The sequence below is a fragment of the Typopeltis vanoorti genome, chromosome 12 (assembly GCF_054136105.1).
Source record: "Typopeltis vanoorti isolate ZY-2024b chromosome 12, IOZ_Tvanoo_1.0, whole genome shotgun sequence".
NCBI lineage: Eukaryota > Metazoa > Arthropoda > Arachnida > Uropygi > Thelyphonidae > Typopeltis > Typopeltis vanoorti.
In genome coordinates this window covers 26,692,442-26,711,025 of record NC_143560.1, presented here as the reverse complement: position 1 = coordinate 26,711,025, position 18,584 = coordinate 26,692,442, and the positions used below count along the sequence as shown (strand labels likewise).

The 18,584-nt window shown below is 36.1% G+C and overlaps 1 protein-coding gene across 1 annotated transcript in view; it reads right to left on the bottom strand.

Moving 5' to 3' along the window:
- The window catches only part of xmas (RRM_XMAS2 and SAC3_GANP domain-containing protein xmas), a 523,534-nt gene that overhangs the window by 400,282 nt on the left and 104,668 nt on the right, over nucleotides 1-18,584 (bottom strand). The gene's annotated exons all lie outside the window — the stretch shown is intronic.

Below are 18,584 nucleotides of genomic sequence, written 5' to 3'. Positions count from 1 at the left end.
ACATACGTCCAACTTTCACTATCACATATCTTTCTTTGTTTCCGTACTTTCGGACTAACATGCGTCCAACTTTCGTTATCATTCTTCTCACTTTTATTGTCATTCATCTTTCTTTGGTTTAGTACTTTCGTTCCAACATGCGTCCAACTTTCGCCATCAGTCATTCTTTTTTCGCTATCATTCATTCTTTCGATTTTTTTTACTTGCGATTTCTGCATCACGCCATTTCTACTTTCATTCGTTCTCTCAATTTCGTTTCTTTCCGCCTCACTTTCGTCCCTTTTAACATCCGTTACGGTTGTCGAATCGCTCTTTTTCTTTTTTCCTGATTTTTTAACATTTTTTCGCCCGTCTTTCTCACCATCCTTCTCTTTCAAACGTGCACTCGTGACACAATCGGTACTAGCACTTTCTGTCATCAACTTCATATTCGCATTCATCAATTCCTCGTTCAGGTCACATTTCGCACACACCCTTCTTCCATCCGCACTAAACATCCACAAATCATTTATGTAATCGAAGGAATACATATAACAGACCTCACACTTAACGAACCGACTGAAATCCAAATTAAAATCATGGAACGACAATGCCGCCGCCCTTTTTTTTTTTTTTTTCTCTGCAGGTTACTAGGTCTAATATTAACGTTTTCGTATTTAGTTTAAGCAAGAAAAAAAAACCCACACTAATAATATCGGTAGCGTACAACGTTTACAGCCGCTCTTACTTAAACAATTACGCATATATACTTAATTATTCCTAGTAAAACTTATCTGAATCAGGAGCTCTTCAAAACACGTCCGTAGCGCTTGACCCACTAGCGCCCTCTCAATCACTGTGTGCTTCCTTTTATACAGGTATAAAAGGAAGCACACAGTGATGCAATCTTTGTAGACAAAGAGTAAAAGTAAAATGGTCTGTACTGAAGAGTTCAATGACTTCTGACATGGCACTATCACAGGATGCCACTTTTGCAACAACTCAGTTCAGGAAATTTCTGCCCTGATGTGATGCTATTATAAAGTAGAAATGAGTTTGCAACAGCAGAACAACTACAATCTGGTGGGCCACATAAATTCACAGAGTGGAACCATCAAGTACTGAAGTACATGACATGAAAAAATTATCTGTCCTAAATTGGAACACTTACTACTGAATTCCACAATGCCTCTGGAAACAATGCTGCCAGCACCATAACTGTTCATCAGGAGCTGAAGAACATGGGTCTCCATGGCTGCACAGCCACACAGAAGTCTAACATCAATAAGGGAAATGCTAAGAGTCAGGTGGTATGGTGTAAAGCTTATTGCTGTTGGACTCTGGAGCAGTGGAAACATGTTCTCTGGAGTGGTGAATAATGCTTCACCATCTGACAGCCCAAATGGCAAGTCTGGGTATTGGCTGAGAATGCTACCTGCCCCAATATGTTGTGCCAACTTTGAAGTTTGACAGAGGAAGCATCATGATCTGGGGCTGTTTTTCATAGTATGGGATGTATATCCTTTAGTTCCAATGACAGGGAATCTTAATGCTGTAGCCTAATGACATTCTAGGCAATCTTCTGCTTCCAAATTTATGGCAGCAGTTTGGTGAATGCTTTTCCACATCAACACAGCAATGTTCCCATCCACAAAGCAATCTGTGCAGGAATAGTTTGATGATATGGATGTTGAAGAACTTGACTAGCATTAACAGAGCCCTGATCTCAACCCCACTGAAACAAGCAACGCCAAATTTCTCAATACCAGCGACCAACTTCACTATTGCTCTTCTGGAAAAAATGGAAGGAAATCTAAAGCAGTGTACCAAAATCTAGTGAAAAGCCTTCCTGAAAGACTGAAGACTTATAACAGCAAAGGTTTGATCAACTCTATATTAATGCTTTTTATATTAGAGCAAGAGTTGAAGTGAGCAGGCATCTGAATATTTTTGATCAGATAATGTATTTGTATTTGGTCCCACGATCCAGATGCATTAGATATATTTCTAGTGCATTTAAAAATAGCCAGAATTCTAAAATACATTTCAATATAGAAAAGAATCAAATATCTGTGAGCCCCTCCTAGGCATATTAATCACATTTCAAATGGTTTGTCTTATTTTTCTATCTATAAAACACCAATATCCATCATATGGTATCCTTAAAATAGAAAACACATATATCCATGGTTATTTATTCCAATGATTCCAACCATGGCCACTGGTTCCAATGAGGAAATGCCCACAATTGCTGCAAAAAAAACATCTATATATTTATTATATCGTATATCTCCATGTAGTCTGGAAACTCATCATGAGGACTCACATTAATGTTTATACACACAAAACTTATATCTCCTACTCATTCACTGTCAGAGCACTCACAACTAATTATGGCAATCCATTCCACTCATTTACTATTCTCCATGCAAAAGATCTACTTAGCATACCCTTCCTAACCACACTCTTACACAACTTTAGTTCTTTATTTGTCATATACTGAAAAAAATTTTGTGCATCAATTTTATAAAAACCCTCCAATATCTTATAAGTTTCTATCATGTCCTCTCTTTTCCGCCTTTCAAGTAAACTCTCTAACTCACATACCTTCAACCTATTTTCATAGGAAGCAGTCTACAGACCTTCCACCAACTTGGTCACTCATCTATGTGAACCCTTTCTACTACATCCTGATCCCCAAAGAAACCCAGGAGACCAAACCTGTGCACAGTAGTCAAGATGTGGCCAAATAAAGCCTTATAAAGAGGGATAATAACTTTCCGATCTTTACTTGTTACATGTTTCAACATCCAAATAATATTTTGAATGTCAAAAATTATTTTACCAATTTGTGTAATATGCTCTTCTGAACTTCAACTCTCTGTCCCCATTATCTCCAAGTCCCTAGTCTAATCAATTTCCTGTACCCAGTACCATCAATGTGATACACAGTATGCAACCTTTTCGATCCAAAGTGCATAACATACATTTTGCAACATTAAATTGACAATCATTATCTTTTGCCCACAATTCCAATTTATTTAAATCAATCTGAAGGATATCTGCATCACCTTTATCAACTATTGCCCTCCCCAGTTGTGCATAATCAGAAAACAACTGAATATTCCATTTAAATCTTTCCCTACATCATTGATATAAATGAAAGCGTAGTGACCCTAGTAGGGATGTGCTGAAGAGCATACTGAATTAAATTGTATAAACAATTAAAACAAATACTCATTAAAAATTGATATAAAATTTTATCGGGTGTAAATTTTTTTGTTCAAAACACTTCTTTATAAAATTTAATTTACAATAAATATTCTTTCTGGAAATTTTCCATGTTACTCCTCTAAAAAATGAATAGTTTATAATTATAATAATATATAATTATATTATTATATATTATATAATAATATAATTATATATTATTATTATATTATATCAAATAATATAATATAATAATAATATTATATTATTTTATAATAATATATAATTTTATTATATATTTTTATATAATAAAAATTTTATAATAATATATAATTATAATAAATTAATTATAATACATTATGAATAGTTTCTTTAAAAAGAGAACTGGAAAAAGATGGATTTGGCAATCTCCAAATGGAGAGATAAGAAATGAAATTGATTTCATCCTAACAGACTGCAAAAGAATAATAAAAAATGTTGAAGTCATTGGGAAAACCTACTGTGACATTCATTCAGACCACCATCCAATAAGAGCCACCCTCAAAATACACAAAAAAAATGAAGAACGCATACGAGCACAGTCCAACCATAAAAAACTTGGGGGGGGGAACCTCACCCCTACGAAGCGCGTCCCTCGGATGGCGGAAGTTCCAGCGGGCAGCTTCAAATAACGAATAAGGAGCTGTGGACCAAAGGCACACTTCAGAACCATGGTCAGGAGAAGTGCTGTAGATCACTGTAAAGATGCCAGTGAGAAGAAGAAAAAAAGGCCCCCAGTCCTGCACGGCTCTTTGCAATCCCACCAAGGTGGTGGTGAGAAATCTGCAAGAGCAGGGAGTGCTAAGAATCTTGCAGAGGAAGATAGACCACCATCTGGAAATCCAAACCTATTTATTGATTGCTTCAACACTCGAACTCTGTCTTCCAACTCCCATATTGATTTCCTGCTTCAAGAACTGCAAAATGTAAAGTTTGATGTCCTTGCTATTTGTGAAACCTGAAGAAGCTTTGAATTAACAGAAAAATGGAACAATGGCAACCAAATTTTCCTGGGAGCTTAAGATAATGCTACAAGGGCTGGAGGAGTTGGCATCATCATAAATGAAAAGCTAACTAAAAATACTATTTCTTGCACAATCCATTCTGAACGACTAGGAATGCTAAAATTAAAAATTGGAGAATCCTAACAATAAAAATAATAGTAGCATATGCATCCACCTCAACAGCTCACAAAGAAGAAATAGAAAATTTCTATGAACACCTACAAGAAACATTACAGAAAAAAACAACATACACAATACTGTGTGAAGACTTCAATGCAAAGATTGGTACAGGATTTATTGGAGACCATTTGGAGACTTGATTTCATCCTAACAGACTGCAAAAGAATAATAAAAAATGTCACAATTCTACCAATGTGATATACTGCTGCTAATTATTTCACCCCAAAATGCAAAACCTTACATTTTTCCACATTAAATTGACATCCATTCTCCTTAGCCCAGTCCTCCAAACTATCCAAATCATCCTGCAAAATTTTGACATCCTGAGCATTCACTATTGCTCTATCCAACTTTGCATCATCCGCAAACAGATGCACAGTTCCTCTCAGATCCTTCCCTATATCGTTAATGAACAAATTAAACAGTAGTGGTCCAAGAACAGAACCCTGCAGCACACCACTAGTCACAGGCCGTCTTTTGGACTCTACCCCTGAATAAATCACTCTCTGATATCTCTCCATCAACCACCCTCCTATCCATCTCACCAACCCTATATCCATTCTCATATGCTGCAGTTTACTGATTAGAATTCCATGTGGCATCCTAACAAAGGCTTTAGCAAGGTCTAGTAGAATCACTGTAAACCCATTACCCTTATCCAGTTCAGCCATCACTGTGTTATAGAATGTGAGCAAGTTCCAGAGGCATGATCTACCCTTCACAAAACCATGCTGTCCCCCGTACAGTATCCCATTTTCATCTATTCAATCTTGTATTTTCCTCTTGACTATTTTCTCCAAGACCATGACAACAATTCCTGATATGCTGATCGGCCGGTGATTTTCAACGGCAGTCTTGGAACCTCCTTTATGCAGTGGAACTATTTTCTCCTCTTTCCACCCCCCCCCCTCTGGACTAACCCACACCCGAGACTCAAGTTAAACAAAATGGTCAAGGGCACTGATAATTCTTTAGCCGCTTCACGTATGACACGAGCTGGTATACCATCCAATCCCGTAGATGAATTGCCATTGAGGTTTTGTAATAGACTATTCACCTCCACTTCATTCACCACAATTCCCACATAAGCTGTTGGTTCTTCCATTTCTGAAATGTCACCACCTGGATGATATACTCTTGCAAAGTGCTCACTCACTAATTCTACTATATCAACTGATTCGGTTGCCTCCCTACCATCGACATTCTTTAAAATCACTTTTAAAATTCTTTTACTTACAACATATCAAAAAAACTGTTTGGGATTCTCTTTAGCCTGCATGGCCAATGTTCTTTCATAATCCACTTTTGATTTTCTTACCACACTTGTTACCCTTCTGGCCTGGGCTTTATACCGTTCATGTGCCTGCAGGTCACCTTTCTCCTTAAATTCCCTCCACAGTTGTTTCTTTTTTTTGCAGCTCAAGCTTAATGGTGTTATTCATCAATTTAATCCCTACTTGCTTTATTATTCAGATTCTAGGTATACAGTCAGCCATTGCCTCCTGCAAACACTTCTTACCTGCCTCTCATGCACTATCAACATACAGCCCTTGCAGTTTTACATGTCATGGCACTGAACCAATCAAACTCCTTGTCATACTTACCAGCTCGATAATTCCACATGTACCCTGTCTTAATTGCAAATTCCACACCTTTAGCCACACCCCCAAGTCAAGACCCTATGATCACTCTCACCAATTGGTGGCAATGTGGTCATATTCGTTACAGTCAAATCCTCAGATGCAATTACTAGGTGAAGCACGCTTTGACCCCTAGTATTATCCATTACATGCTGTCTCAGATAGTTATCCCTTAATAACTGCATAAAATGCAATTCCTTCCTCCCACGTGTCCTCTCCTCCTTCCAACCAGTGTTATCATAGTTGAAATCTCCCATAATAATTACCCTCCTTCCACTCATTTCTTCTATTTGCTTATGCATACCATCTCCATCATCTAGTCCATCACCTGGTCTATAGCAGCACCCAACTGTATATTTAGTTCTGCTAGCCTCAATCTCACAGCAAATAGCCTCAAATGTGCTCTTTTCTCTAGCCTGCAATTCAACTTCTATTCTCCTTGGTGCTGGCAGCTTATCAGCTATCAACAATAATACCCCCTCCCATTTTATTCTCCATGTCACTCCTGAACACACTATACCCCTCACATTCAATCCCACTAGCTATATCATCTTCAGTCAACCATGTTTCACTAATGCCAATAACCTGTGGTCTGAAAGGGCCAACGAAGGCCAAAAATTCTTCCTTCTTGTTCCTAATACTCTTAGCATTTGTATACATGAATTGCAAAAGCCTGTTAGTCCCATCCTTACCTTGATGCCTTATACTAACTATCCCATTCTGATTTGTTATCCTTCTTACTTGCTCGGCACATTATACTCATTCATACACTCAACTGCCTCCCTAATGTCTGCATATCCACTTCCCCACCCCCTTAATAAATGTAGATTCCTTGATTCTGCAGATCCACTTCATTCAACAGCACTTTTTCAAGTCTCCTTACACTGAATCCATTCAAATGTAAACAATCCATCTTATATAGATCCTTTCACCCATCAAACTCGCTACACATGTTGACAAATTCCACACCACTCATCCTGCATAACCCGCGTATAAAGTCATTAGCAATTATGGCCCTCCTCCTAAATTCTTCACTGTCATACCGCGGCAACAGACTAACCATCCTAACTCTCTCACTCTTCTCTTTTGCTACCTCAAACAATTCCTTCAGATCCTCTATCATATCCATTTTATCTCCTTTCAAATCATTCGTACCTGCCACCACTATAATTTCTTTCACCCTTTGCTTTTGCTCCATAATAGACTCACTTACCTCCTTAATGGTCGCACCAGGTTGGTACGATTTTGTCAAATTTTCAACTATCATACCTCGTAATAACGAATCTCCACACAGCACTCGCTCCTTCATTTTGTTTACATTCACAATCATACTCTTATTTTTCTTATCACACTTTATTTTAATGGCTGGTACACTCGGTAGACATTTGTACATACGCTCCAGCTGCTGCTTTGCCCTATGTATCACTCTGCTGAAACGTGCAATCACAAATGGTTTAAATAAAAAAAATCCAATTACATTAGAGGTAGAAAAAGATAAATCCATTTCATAAATCCATTTCCTTGACTACTTTGTATAATAACTAAAACCCTTTTTTTGAATGTTAGTCAAGTGGGTTTTAATTTATTGTCCTACATGTTTCACCGATTTTTGCTATCGGCATCTTCAGAGAATACAATTGGTAAGCTATATGAAGGTAACAGACTAGGTTTTAACTAACAGTTCTAATTCATACAAAATTAGTAATGTGCGAGACAATGCGCGTGTCTCAGGAACATGATTTATTTGTTACGAGACATAATGTAATTGGCATGAAAGTTCATTTCTTTGATGTTTAATGATCTGATTAAAGCTTTCCAAATTTCCGGTAGGATTAGACCTTGATTCTTATTTAAGTGTCCTGTTGAACGGGCGACCGTAGCAGCCTCCTTGAAGGTTCTGGAATGGTAGTTATCTTCTATATAGGGCATATGACTCTTATCCCACTCAATGAGATGGTTGGTAGAGGCAAAGTGGCAAGAAAGGCCTGAAATATCTTGTCTGTTGTTCCTGACATATCCTATGTGTTCTTTCTGTCTCGTTTCGAAGCTTCTAGAGGTCTGACCAACATAACTAACACCACAGGAACAAGGTATATGATATACTCCAGAGTACTTGTAGAATGGATGAGGGATCTTTTGGTGATCTTAAAAATTTCCGAATAGTATTGATTGGCTTGAATGCTACTCTAATATTGTGTGGTTTTAGAAGGATAGCCAATTTTTTGGAAATACTGCTGACAAATGGAATAGTTATAGTACTGATGTATTGGGTGTTATCACGTTGTCTTTGTGGTATATCCGAAAAGAGGATATTGTTGCAGTCTTTTAGGATAACCATTTAAGGATAGCTCTCTGGATATTGTAGTTAATTCTTTTTGTCAGTCATCTTGATTTGTTGTGTAATGTACAGTTCTTTTCTTAAGCATATGGATAATGCTAAGTTTCTGGGATATATGATGAGACGAGTTGAAATGGAGGTAACGTCCAGTATTCGTAGGTTTTCTATACACAGACAGATTGATACTGTTATTGGTTTGTTTTATTATTAGGATGTCTAGAAATGGAAGTTTTTCATCTTTTTCAATTTCTAATGTGAATTTGATGGTATGGTGGAAACTATTGATTTGGTTGAGATAATCCATTAGTTCTTCTTTTGTATGATTCCAAATGATAAAGATGTCATCAACATATCTGTACCACGTTTTCGGTTTTGAGGTAATTTGGGATAAGATTTTATCCTCTAGGTCTTCCATGAATAAGTCAGCACAAGAAGGAGAGAGGGGGCTACCCATGGCTAATCCAGTAAGTTGTTTGTAGACTGTTTTTTGCCAAATGAAATAGTTTCAAGTTAAACAAAGTAGTGATGTTTCTTGGGAACAAGTTGTCTAAGATGTTGATGACTTCCACAACTGGAATGTTTGTAAACAGAGATGTGACGTCAAGGCTTGCTAGTATATCATCTTCAGATATAGGGATATTTTTTAATTTTTCAATAAAATGTTGCGAGTTTTTAATATAAGTATCTGAGTTGTGGATGTGTTGTTGTAAAATCTTGGCTAGATATTTAGACAGTTGGTAAGTAGGAGAATAGATTCCATCAACTATTGGACGTAACAGTATACCTTCTTTATGTATTTTAGGAACACCATACAATCTTGGAGTCAACGGGTGCATGGATTTTAGCTTTCTTATTAAGTCTATAGGCCAGTTAATCATTCCACGTAATATTCATTGGTGTCGTTATGGTTTTTTGCATAGGATCTGTACTGAGGACGTCATAGACAGATGTGTCTGATAATAGATTTTTAATTTTTTCTTCATAATCTTTTGTATTTAAGATAACAGTACTGTTGCCTTTGTCAGCTTTAAGTATGATGATGTATTTATTATTCCTTAATTTGAGTAGTGTTCTTCTTTCCATTTGGTTAGAGTTGGTGTTAGGAGAGCTTGACAGAGCGGAAAGGATTATGCTCCTTTTTAGTCGTAAGTCATTAGCTATTGGGTGTGGTAGCAATGAGATGACTTTTTCTAAGTTGCAGATGAACTCTATTTTAGGAATAGCAGTAGGTTTTAAGGCAAAATTGAATCCTTTTTTGAGAATTGAGATCTCAGGTTTTGTTAAAATGTGTTTAGATAGGTTTATTATCACTTGATTATCTGGTAGAGACGGTTTAGAGTTAATGTGATTATCATACAGCAAGTTGAATTTATCAATTTGCGTCTTTTTGCTGTAACTAAAGGTTTTGGAATAACTGTTGATAATCATATTATCTAAAAGTTGCCAGGTCTTGACATGTCTGTTCACAGACATGTCAAGGTTATTAGACATGTCTGTGAACAAGTCATAGCATTGTGAGTCTAATTGGCTGAGCAAGGTTCTCGTATGGCCAATTCTTTCTCGGAGAAGAGCAAATGAAGTTCGATGGTAAATAATATTAGCTTTTTTTGTTTTAAAATATTGTTTGAGACGAAGAAATTTTGGGATAACGTTATTGTCTCAACATCTTTTTAAAAAAGTCACATGGTTTAAACACCTAACCTTTTTGCATTTTAAACCTTCAAGATTGCATACCTTTCGTTTGGTGATCTCCTCGATCCTGTTCATAGTGATTTTCTTCCTTGACTACTTGTATAATAACTAAAACACTTTTTTGAATGTTAGTCAAGTGGGTTTTAATTTATTGTCCTGCATGTTTCGCCGATTTTTGCTATTGGCATCTTCAGGGAATACAAGGTTTTAACTGACAGTTCTAATTCATACAAAATTAGAATTGTGCGAGAGAATGCGCATGTCTCGGGAACATGATTTATGATTTATTTGTTACGAGATATAATGTAATTGGCATGAAAGGTCATTTCTTTGATGTTTAGTGATCTGATTAAAGCTTTCCAAATCTCCAGTAGGATTCGACCTTGATTCTTATTTAGGTTTCCTGTTGAACGGGCGACCGTTCAACAGTTAGACATCCTAATAATAAAACAAACCAATAACAGTATCAACCAGTCTGTGTATAGAAAACCTACAAATACTGGACGTTACCTACATTTCAACTCGTCTCATCATATATCCCAGAAATTTAGCATTATCCATATGCTAAGAAAAGAAATTAAATTATCCATATACTAAGCATTATCCATATATTAAGAAAAGAACTGTACATTACACAACAAACCAAGATGACTTACAAAAAGAATTAACTACAATATCCAGAGAACTATCCTTAAATGGTTATCCTAAAAGACTGCAACAATATCCTCTTTTCGGATATACCACAAAGACAACGTGATGACACCCAATACATCAGTACTATAACTATTCCATTTGTCAGCAGTATTTCCAAAAAATTGGCTATCCTTCTAAAACCACACAATATTAGAGTAGCATTCAAGCCAGTCAATACTATTCAGAAATTTTTAAGATCACTGAAAGACCCTCATCCATTCTACAAGTACTCTGGAGTATATAATATACCTTGCTCCTGTGGTGTTAGTTACGTTGGTCAGACCTCTAGAAGCTTCGAAACGAGACAGAAAGAACACATAGGATAAGTCAGAAACAGCAGACAAGATATTTCAGGCCGTTCTTGCAACTTTGCCTCTACCAACCATCTCATTGAGTGGGATAAGAGTCATATGCCTTATATAGAAGATAACTACCATTCCAGAACCTTCAAGGAGGCTGCTACGGTCGCCCGTTCAACAGGACACTTAAATAAGAATCAAGGTCTAATCCTACCGGAAATTTGGAAAGCTTTAATCAGATCATTAAACATCAAAGAAATGAACTTTCATGCCAATTACATTATGTCTCGTAACAAATAAATCATGTTCCTGAGACACACGCATTGTCTCGCACAATACTAATTTTGTATGAATTAGAACTGTTAATTAAAACCTAGTCTGTTACCTTCATATAGTTATGAAGTTATCATAACTATATGAAGTTATAACTATATAACTTCATATGTTACCTTCATTCTGTTACCTTCTTACCAATTGTATTCCCTGAAGATGCCGATAGCAAAAATCGGCGAAACATGTAGGACAATAAATTAAAACCCACTTGACTAACATTCAAAAAAGTGTTTTAGTTATAAATCCATTTCCTTCTTAGATGTTTTCATTTCAGTTGAAGACCATCGTAATCTTATATTTGAAATATATGGAAAAAACTTTAATATAGGTTGGTATTTACATGCTAGTTTCCACCACTACATGGCGCAAAAATGGAGTATCATCAAACCATTCAAAGAGAGAGCCATAACATTATCAAGTACTGATAATAAAAGAAACAACATCAGAGACATTCTTAAAAAAAAATTATTAATAGTTTTCAGTAGCCAAAAGATGTCACACTTTATTATTAAAATACTCTGGAATAGAGATAGATGTTAAAAGTTTTTCCACTTGGTTATATTATATATTAAAGATACCAAGAAATTATATTCTTGGTTTAATCTTTTATTAAAGTGTAAGCAAAGTTTGCACATGAAGTAACTTCATGACAACACAACTTGTATATAGAGGCTAATGACTTCACATCAATTGCCTTAGTATCCCATAATGCAATGCACATATCCTTACAGACATGCATATTTCATAACAAGGTGCAACACTTTTGGCTACTCGTATATGAAAATATGACTTCTGCATTACTTCAACCAAGGTTGAAGTAATGCAGAAGTCATATTCTGGGTCTTGCTCCCACTGATGAGACCTCAATAAAGGTCAAAACCAGTCTGGTAGTTGCACTTCCCATAATACATAGCATTATACATGTCTGTAAGGATATGTGCATTGCATTATGAGACACTAAGGCAATTGATGTGAAGTTATTAGCCTCTATATACAAGTTGTCCTGTCATGAAGTTACTTCATGCAGAAAACTTTATTTGCTGACACTTGAATAAAGGATGAAACCAAGAATATAATTTCTTGGCATCTTTAATTTATATTAACCACGTCACTGTCAATATGGATAAAATACATCACTCCTCTACACTTCGTATCCATCATATATTTCAATGTAATGTTTTTTTTACCCCTATCTAACTTTTGGAGACTGAGTGGGCAGTTCAATCTCCACTGGTATTACAATGGTATTACAATTTTAATATGCACTTTGCATCCATGGTAACAAGACATCGTCTTGGCCGGTTGGGTGGTCAATAACTAGTTGAATAAGCCATCACATGCTAATAAGCAACAAGCAGTTGACTACAAAGGCATGTTATTTTAACCCATACCAAATACATTAAAGATAAAATAGTAAAAGTACTATCAAAAGTTGCCTTTGGACTTCTACAAAAAATCTCTATGATGTTAAGATTGTCTAAGTAACTACATCAACCTATGAAAAGACCAGGAGTTTATAAAGTCTACTGCAATTATGGTGTTTGTTACATTGGGCAGAGTGGGTGTTCTGTAGAAATCCGTCAGAGATGTGGAGAAAAAACGAGCCCATAAATCTGGATTGGCCATTTATACCACCACTAAAATATAATCAATATTATAAAAAAATATAAAGGGGTGCTTAAGGGTCAAAGCTGTATAACTGAGAGGAGACCTCCACATAGCCTTTAAAGGAATGCGGAGAACCGACCAGGGCTTCTGACCTAATGTCCAATCCTCACCTTCTCGTGGTGCACCCTGTTGGGTATCTACTTTGATACAGAACGAACGAGGATGAGCTGGCAATTTGGGATTTAGCCGACCAAATTGTATTCTTATTGGTTAAACCAAAATAAAAAATGATGGTACAACATGACAAAATTTCATGTCGGATGGGGCGTCACCCGGTTAAACAAGGCCCCCGTTGTTTTCGTCAGGGAACCAGGGCAAACAGCAAAAAGTCAGCTACTGGAACAAATCTGAAAACAAACCCCAACTCAACATCACCAGAGTTAAAGATCGGCACTATCAACGTAAGTGGCCTGAATGGCAAAGAAATGGAGCTAGCTGAGGAATTAGATAAGTACCAGATCGACATAATAGGGGTGACTGAAACAAAAAAGACCAAAACTGGTGAGATCTTTCTGAGCAATAAATACAAAATGTTATATTCAGGCAATGACAATCAAGGAAAAGAAGGAGTAGCCATAGTATTCAACACAAAATACGAGGCTAATCTTCTTGAATGGCAGTCAGTCTCAAGTAGTGTAATGTGGGCAAATATGAGAACGGGGAACTGGACAATGAGACTTATTTGTGCCTATGGTCCCACAGAAGGTTCTACTAAGGTAGAAGTGGAGGAATTTTTTGACGCTTTAGAAAAAGCAACTGACACAATGAAAAAGGAAAAGTTGGTCCTTGTTGGGGATCTAAATAGCAGAGTAGGAAATGATTGTGAGACATAGAAAAATATTTTGGGAAAATTTGGAGAAAAGAGCAAAGCTAATAATAATGGCAAATATCTGTTGGATTTCTGCTCAGGACATGGACTGGTTATTACTAACACCATGTTCCAACATAAAAATGTGCACAAATTCACATGGAGAGAAGAGGCAAGAAATAAGAAAAGTCTCATTGACTATGTTATTGTTGATAGTGATGTTTTCTACTTGGTGCAGGACACCAGAGTGTACAGAGGATTTGATATTGGAAGCGATCGCTATTTAGTCTTGAGCAGGATAAAATTGAATTTCATATTGAAAAGAATAACATGTAAGAAAGTTTTAAAGCGAATAAAAGTTGAGCAGCTCTCAGATGTGAACTGTAGACTAAAATACAGAAAGATTATTGAAAAGAAAATGAAAGAGTTTGAGAACAGGAATCAAACCTTGGAGATTCAGTGGCAAGCCTTGAAGAAAACCCTGATTGATTCAGCCAGAGAGGCATGTGGTGAGGTTGTGTGCAAGGATAGAACAATCAGAACTCCCTGGTGGACACAGGAAGTTAAAGAGGCAGTGAAGGAAAAGAAGAAAGCATATCAAAAGTTCCTGGCAAATAAGTCAGCTTGTGCTCTTACAGAATACAGAGACAAATGTAAGAAAGCTAAACAGTGTGTAAAACTAGCTAAACAAAAGTCATGGGAGGTCTTTGGCAAGAATATAGAAAATAAATATCAAGAAGGTGGCAAAATATTCTGGAGGTTGTTGAAGAAGCTTAGGAATGGAGGAAAGAGTGCTGTAAAAGGAGTTAGAGATGATAAAGGTGACATGAAAACAGGAGAAAAAGATATCCTTGAAGTATGGAGTAATTACTTTGAAAAACTGCTAAATGAAACAAGCAATGATGACAGCACAGTGGTTAAAAACACTGACCAGACATGCAGTCAGGAATACATATCCATACTCGAAGTAGAAAAAGCCATCAAAGGCTTGAAATGTGGAAAGGCAGCAGGAGTAGATGATATTCGACCAGAAATGCTGAAGTATGGTGGTATAAAAGTCTTACAGTGGCTGCACTGCATAGTTCAGAAAGCCTGGACAGAGGGACTAATTCCCGATGATTGGAGTAGAGCTCTCATAGTACGCATATATAAAAAGGGAAATAAAACTGAATGTGAGAATTACAGAGGTATTTCCCTACTGAGTGTTCCTGGCAAGATCTATGCAAGTATACTTGAGAAATGGTTGAGAAGAATTGTGGAAGAAAAGCTTGGTGGAGAACAAGCTGGATTCAGGCGAAATAGAGGCTGTCAGGATCAGATCTTCACTTTACGAAAAATAGTCGAGAAAGCATGGGAATATAACAAAGATCTGTATTTAAGTTTTGTCGATTTGGAAAAGGCATATAACAAGGTGCCAAGAGAGAAGCTATTCAATACGCTGCAGTTATATGGTGTCGATGGGGCATTATATCAAGCAATACTTAGTCTTTATTTGAGTTGTAAGTCAGCATTTAGAATTGAAGGAAGTACAGGAAGATGGTTTAATGTTAAATCTGGTGTGAGACAAGGATGTACATTATGTATATGGATCACATTATGAAGGAAAGTGGTATTAAACCTGATATCAAAATTGGAGATGTTAATGTCAGCTCTTTGCTTTATGCGGATGATGTTATACTTCTAAATAAATCCGCTACAAGTCTGCAAGATTCTCTGACTAAAATGAATAGCTCTTGTAATAGGTATGGTATGAAGGTCAGCAATAAAAAGACAAAGACAATGAAAATAGGCAGAATCATTGAAAATGTCAACTGTGTTGTGAATGGAGAACCTGTGGAACAAGTAAAACATTTCAGCTATTTAGACACGATTTTTACTGAAGATGGTAAATTAAATATCGAAATAGACAACAGAATCAGCAAAGCTGGTATGGTGGGAAGTCAATTGAATAAATTCATATGGAATAAGAGAGAAATTAGTCGGAACACTAAATTAGCTGTGTACAATACAGTGTTCAAACCAGTTTTAACTTATGGATCTGAGAGCTAGGTCAGAAGTAAAACACTTGACCAAAGACTAGAGACCACAGATATGAGAGTCCTGAGAAAGATTAGAGGCGTGAACAGATGGCATCAATGGCAATATCATATTAAAAATGAGGATATTAGGAAAGAACTTGACATTGTCAGCATCCAGGAATGCGTTAGCAGAGCTAATCTCAGGTGGTATGGTCACTTAAATAGAATGGGAGAGGAAAGATTAGCGAAACAAGTGTTCTCTGCCAGGTTGGCAGGAAAATGATCCAGGGGAAGACCAAGATATAGGTGGATTGATACGGTACAAAGTGTCTTAGACGATAGAAATATAAGATCTGATAATGTTGGAGTTTTGACAAGTAACAGACTGATTTGGAGGAAAACTGTAGATAGGAAGTTAGTAATGATGTAATTTTTTCATGTAGTACTTTCATATCCTGTACACCCCTTGAGGGTACATGCAGGAATTTGATGATGATGATGAAATATAATCAAGTCAACTGGCAAATCACAAAATTACCAAGTAATGTTTATGTACTCAGATTTAGAGGCTAGTGAGATGACATGATGTCTTATTCATTGTAATAAAAACTAAGGCCTGATATTAAATTATCTCTGGGTAGCATGCATAAGAGATCTCTGTATGGATGAATTAGCCTATGACACAAAATCTGTTATATCTTGTAACAATGACCAGCCTACATGACATCTCATTCCTGCATTCAACGTCTGTCACATGTTGAATGAATTAAAAAAATGATGGTTTGTTATTTTAAAACTCCATGTTAATATCTCTTTATATTTGCGTTTTATTGCATCAATCTGAAAAAATACAATATTATGGTATGAAACTAGTCAAAGATTTATTAAATTGTTTTACTTTTTTATGTGGTTTTTTACAGTATTAATTTAATCATTATGAATATTACAAGCAATGGGAATATAAACCCTCATTTAAAATAACAGTCTGTGTTTTTTGATTCTGAAGAAAACTTCATAATAAAAATGTAACGAATCAGGCAATAATAATAAGAAAATAGGTTAATGTTTTTTTTTCTTTTATACACATCCACACCCACAGAATTTTAAATATATATATATATATATCTTTTTAAAAATCAGATAACACCTTTTTATTCCTGTATAGGAAGTAGGCGAGGCCGTTTTTACCCCTATCTAACTTTTGGAGACTGAGTGGGCAATTCAATCTCCACTGGTACCCAATCAGAGATAGCTGACCCAAGGCTATCACTAATTAAGCAGCACACAGTGAATAGAATGGCTCAACAAGTGCTGCCATCTCATGGTCCCTAACCCTAACACAATATATTTAATGTCTGAAATAATGTGGGTGCTACGGTCGATTTTCTTGAGTTTCCGGGAGCGCTGTGGTGTGCAAACGCCACATCCACTGAGCTACACAGGCTTTTATATATATGAGGTGACATGGTTTATTTAAAAAGATACTACTAGTTTACTAGATTCATTGAATGGATCAACTTCTTCAGGTATCACAATCAAAGAAATATACAAAAAATAACACAGACTTAAAAATTGCATTAACAGTACTAGTACAAAAGACAGTAGTACGTTTTGAAAATATACAAAATATACATTTTGTATATTTCTTTGATTGTGATACCTCAAGAATTTGATCCATTCAACGAAACTAGTAGTATCTTTTTAAATAAACCATGTCACCTCTTTATCTCTCGGTATCAGTCATTTAAACTAATTTATAATATTTTCTACAGAGTAAAAATGAACAATCACAATATATATATATATATATATACATATATTAATTTTTTTTTAACTTGGGGATACTGTATATTAGGGTTACCAAGTAATTTTATAAGCTTGGTTATTTAACTCCTCCCAAGTAAGCAAACAGTTAAGTTTGCACCTGAAATATAGTTCAAGTCTAGAGATGATACAACACCAGGGCAACTCATTGTAAAGGTGGGTAAAGCTCTGATCACTATTTCTAGTATTTCCCATAATGTAAAGCACATCGCACTAGAAGATGTATACTGCAATACATTATGGGTGGGGGTCACTACCCAGACCGGTTTAGAGACCTCAAAAAAGGTTGAAACTGGTCTGGGTAATGACCCCACCCATAATGTATTGCAGTACACAGCTAGCAAACAGTTAAGTTTGCACCTGAAACATAGTTCAAGTCTAAAGATGGTACAACACCAGGGCAACTCATTGTAAAGGTGGGTAAAGCTCTGATCACTATTCTTAGTATTTCCCATAGTGAGATGTGCTTTACATTATGGGAAATACTAAGAATAGTGATCAGATCTTTACCCACTTTTACAATGAGTTGCCCTGGTGTTGTACCATCTTTAGACTTGAACTATGTTTCAGGTGCAAACTTAACTGTTTGCTAGCTTGGGATTAGGAGTTAAATAACCAAGCTTATAAAATTAGTTGGTAACCCTAATATATATATATATAAGATTATCCATTGTATTTGCTCGATATGAAGACGTTCATATTTTTTACTGACTGAATTCAGAGAATTAGACAAACAATTAATTTTATTTAACACACAACATGTTTCATCGGAAAGCCGACTTCTTCAGGCGTATAAAAAACACCACAAAGAAACATTGTACCACTACAAAAATGACTATAAACTACAGTTAAGTTTGAG